This window comes from Mustela lutreola, chromosome 7 (genome assembly GCF_030435805.1).
Source record: "Mustela lutreola isolate mMusLut2 chromosome 7, mMusLut2.pri, whole genome shotgun sequence".
In the NCBI taxonomy this organism is placed as follows: domain Eukaryota; kingdom Metazoa; phylum Chordata; class Mammalia; order Carnivora; family Mustelidae; genus Mustela; species Mustela lutreola.
Window position 1 is genome coordinate 47,494,922 of NC_081296.1, and position 5,337 is coordinate 47,500,258.

A 5,337-nucleotide genomic window follows, 5' to 3' on the forward strand; every position below is an offset into this window, starting at 1 on the left:
CCTCGTTGGCTTAGGCAGTATAGCATGAGACTCTTGATCTCGGGGTTAACTTTGAGCCCCACACTGGGGCAGAAATTACTTTAAAAAAATCTTTTTTTTTCTTTAAAAGAAATAAACCCTTATATATATGGATACAATATATGACAAAGGTGGGAAAGCAGAGCAGTGGAGAAAGGACAAATTTTTTCAACTAATGATTCTGGAACAACTGGGTACCCATAAAGGAAAAACTGGAGTTAAACCCCTACCTCAGTGGCGCTTGGGTGGCTCAGCAGGTTAAAGCCTCTGCCTTCGGCTCAGGTCATGATCCCAGCGTCCTGGGATCGAGCCCCACCTCAGGCTTTCTGCTCAGTGGGAAGCCTGCTTTGCCCTCTCTCTGTCTGCCTCTCTGCCTACTTGTGATCTCTGTCTGTCAAATAAATTAAAATAAATAAATAGATAAATAAACCCCTATCTCATACAATATACAAATAATAATTATGGATAGATTAAGCAACTAAATGTAAAATACAAAGTTACAAAGATTTTATAAGGTAACATAGGAGAATATATTTAATGCCTCAGGATAGAGAAGGATTTCTTGATCAAGACACTTAAAAAATACTAGCCATAGAGGGCAAGATCATAAATTCTACTACATTAAAACTATATTTACCAAAGACAATTTTTGTTATTAAATGGTTAAAAACAATTGCAACACATAAAATTAATGAAGACCTAGTAACCAGAACATGTGAAGAAATCCTACACATCACAGAAAAAAGATACCCAAGAGAAAAATGTGGAGAGGGACTCATATAAGAGGAAACCCAAATGACCAATAAATACATGATAAGATATACAATCTCAGGTAAGGAGCTGAGTATTCTATACCACAGTGAGAAACTATTATACTCCCTTCAGTTTGGCAGTAGGCAAAAATTCTGAACATGCCAAGAAATTGTAAAGATATGGAGCACGGGAACTCTCATACAGTACTAATAGCATGTAAACTGGTCAACCGTTTTGGAAGTAGTTTGGCATTATCTCATAAAGTTGGAGATAGATATAGTGACCCAGCAGCTCCACTCCCAAGTATATACCCTGCAGAAATGCAGCCTACAAATATTGAGATACATGTTCAAACTGTTCATAATTGCCAAAACTGGAAGCTATATAAGTTAAGGGGAAGTTGGTTGCTGTTGGCAATAGCCCATAAAATCTCAGAGGCTTAAAACAATAAAAATGTATTTCTTATTTCCATAATAGCCCAGTGTGGATACTCCTAAGCAGGCTCTCCTGGAAAGCTCTCATCCTAATGATGATTCAAGAACCCAGAGTTTCTCTAATTTGTGGCTTGCATACCTTCCATACATGGCTTCCAAGATCACACAGAGGTCATCTCCAGTCTAGATGAAAAGATCGTGGAGGATCATACCTGGGAGATTCCTATGGTCCAGGCTAGAACCCAGATCCATATCTTACTGGAAGGGAGGCTGGGAAATGTGGTTCAGATGTGCCCAGGAGGAAGAGGAACCCAGGAAAAACAGGTAGCGATTTGCTGTTAACCTTTACCACAAGCCAAATGATCCATAAATGATAGAATAAATAAATTGTGATACATTCATTCAATGGGCTGTGCTTTGGCAATGTAGAGCCACATACAACACACACAACAATATGAATGAATCTAACAAAAATGATGGGGGACAAAAGAATGCAGGCCCAATAAATACTTAGAAAGTTGTTTCATTTCTCTTTATATAAATATATACAGTCCAAAAGCAGACAAACCTAAACTGTGTTATTTAGGTGACATACCTTGGTAATAAAATTAAACAGAAAAGCAAGATAATTGTTACAATAAAAGTTGGGATAGAACGTCTGGAGGAAGAAGGGATTTTTCGGTTGGGAAGGATACACTGGGGCTTGCAGTGTGGTTATATCGATGTTCCCGCACTTTTCCTCACATGTATCCCATTTTACATCCACACACAAAAGTGCAAAAAGCCAGATGTGTTTTCTACCTTAACATAAACGAAACACGCTATTTGGTACAGAGAAAAGCAGTTTCCCTACGGCTGGAGCACCGTTGCCTTCTAGCAAACCAAGCTTCACTGTTTCCCTTACAAGAAAGTGAACACCCTCCAGTCCTAATTTTCTCTGATTTACCATTTTGAAGGTGAAGAAAAATTTGTACTACCATGTGACATAATTGCCAAACACCCAATTTTGTCCCTGTAGGTCACTCCGTAAATGTTATTATCTGCTGTTGTCCTCCATAATTACTACCCCTTTCCTGAGTTGATGAACAGTTTCTGCCAGCGCCCAGTTCTGCAGTTAACAAAATGCCATTTTGTTACCAGTGTGACTACTCTTCTCATGATCTCTTTATCTTTGTTTCCTATAGTAACTTGTAAATTCCAGTGACTCATATCTCTCTTGTTCCAAACACTTAACTTTCAAATCTGTATTTTCCATCCTCCACTGCACAATTTGTTTTATATTCTGTTGCATCTCCCTTTCATCATCCTTGAATTCTACAGCTGGGAAAAGCCTTCGTCCCGTTACCCAGCCTGAACACCTTTGTCTTTCCATTTCACAGACTCAGGAATCCATTCTTGGGTAGTGACTCAAACACTCAGCTTTTGAAGGTAGATAATTTGAAGTATTCCCATGTCCCCCTGCATAAAAGGCGTTTGTACTGGTGTCCTTCAGCAGAAACTTCTCTCTGCCTCCTACTGAGATATCCAAAGGGCTGGTTGGCTTCCAGCCCTGGGTTCCAGAGATGGTGGCATTTTAGTGGCAAGATTCCCACTACCTCTTGATCGTGAAATGGATTGGAATGAAATATTCGATGTAAATGGGAGTAATACAAGGAGAGCAGGGTTGCTCCCTCCTGAAAAAGTCACAGCTGCCATTTCTAGCTTACCTAGTGGACCCAAGGTTCAACCAAATGTTAGAAAAGCAGAACATAGGTCTTTTCGCACTCTCTCTTATTTATAGTAGCAACTGCTTTTCTCTTTAACTCACTTTTTTTTTTTAATTTTATTTCTTCAGTGTTCCAAGATTCATTGCTTATGTACCACACCCAGTGCTCCATGCAATACGTGCCCCCCTTAAAGCCACATACCTACCACCAGGCTCACTTTTCAGAAGGAATAGTATTTGTGACAGTAGCTGGGGGTGGGGGGCATTTTGGGGATATATTTCTTTTGGCTGTTTTCTCTCCCTGAGTCAGATTAAGGAGACCTGAAAGCTGGTTTTCAGGCTATTAAGAGTTTAAAGCTGGCTGTTCTGGTACAACTTACAAATATACCCTCTGAATGAGTTACTTCTTCAGAGATAAAGAGTCAGCTATAGAACTAATATTTATAAACCTAATCAGTAAATAAATGAGCAGGACCAAAAGTTGTGCAGCAATCATATAGAAACCATCAGATCTGATATAATTTATTATTTATCATTTTCCAATGATTTAACATATGATTTGGCTATTATTTATTTCAGTGTGTTTCACCTTCAGATTCAAGTTTCCCATTCAGGCAGATGTTGCAAGGGCATTTTGGGAGGAGAATCATATTGCACCTAAGTGTGATTTTATGCAGGGTTTCCCTGTTGCACCCTCCTCTCTTCTATTGTAAACATCTAAGATAAGCCTATGGTAAAGAATCTGTATCTGTTTTGATTTTAAAGTCTTCTTCTTTTTTTTTTTTTAATGGCACTTACTACTTTAAAAAACAGGCTGGCAAAAACCCAATCAATCTTAAATGATTCAGTTTATCACTTTGGGCATTTCAAAAGATAAGGTAAAAATGTCAGAACAGGCTGCAAAGGAAAAAAAAAAAAAAAGCCAGATTTGAAATTGTGCCAACTAAAAAAAAAGGAAGCATAGTATTTTCTTGTACCTACAGATCTCAACCATTGAAATGACATGATTTTTAATACTTATCATGTCTGCATCTTTGCTTATGTCATGACCTAGTTGAAAAAAACAACTTATTTTTACATAGACCTACATAAAAGAACTATTTCCCATTGAAAGATAAAATTTTTCAACTAATAGAATATATTGATCATATGAAGGCTCATAAAACCTATCACCTGGCATATAACAGTGTTCTAAGTCCTCAATGATTGCTTGGAGGCAAAGTAATTAAAAGAGCATTGCTTAAGTAAAATTCAAAATACCCATGTAGAAGGTGGGTTGCTATTTTTTTTTTTAAACTTCCACCAACCTGAACTTTAAAAAAAAAAAAAGTGTTTTCCTTATAAAGAAGGATAAATTAGATTATTTAAATGTTGTTTCATAATTCAGCTACGCAGGAAATGATAAATTAAGGCTACTACTTTCTAGATTCTCAAATTAGCCATGCACACACATATACACACATGTAACTGATAATGCTGGCAATTTTCACCTTAACTTGTCTAGATTTTCCTGGTTAATCTTACACGTTGACTAATAATATAAAGTGCACTCTCTTACTTTGTACTAATGGATGATTCCCTGCACACATAATACTTTTTAGAAAGTCTTACTATTAAAGGGAAAAAAGGTTGAAGGAAGAACATTCACATTTTCCCATATGTTGGATATATCCTCCTCTCCTAAAAATGTGCTCTCTAAAAACAAAAACAAAAGACCTAAAGGTGTCTTAAAGTACAATAAATCATAAAATAGACTTTAAATATCAGTAGGGTATTTGTGGGTTGGGAAAGGGAATGTGTGTGGGCATGGGGGGAAGGGGAAGAAGGAATTTAGCCACTGGTCTTCCTTCAAAGAAATATAGCAGATTAGTGCATTTTCATGCTGCCCCAGAGCCTCCAGCTTCTGCTCACCAGCAATCCCAGAAGACACAGACTCTCATCCCTGATCCCAACCCTGTCTGGTGCACTCTTATGCTGTGTGTCAATGCAACCAGCCTGGGGTTGTGGCCTAACTACTGGAAAGCCACAAATCACTGGTTCAAATAGACCCGCTTCTTCAAAGGACAGAGTGGGGTGTGGTGAGGAAAGAGGGAGGAGAGATGCTTAAAGTGATTTATGACCCCCCTAGGAGAGGGGTTTTGGCACCTGGGCCATTGTGCTCTGGACAAGGATCTGGCAAGTAACAAGAGACATTGAAATGTACGCAGGGCTGATTAGGATGGTTCAATCTTCCCTGGATTAGTCAGGCATTTGATATAAATAAGTAAACATCAAAATCACCTCTACCACAGTCCAAACATCTCTTTCTCTTTTCACTCACTCTTTCTCCCCCCGCACCCCCCCCCCCCCCCCGCAAAGAGTGAAAGGGACTAGAGATTAGAAAAAGAGGTCTTGTGTATTCAAAGTGCTAATTCAGAACTTCTTTCT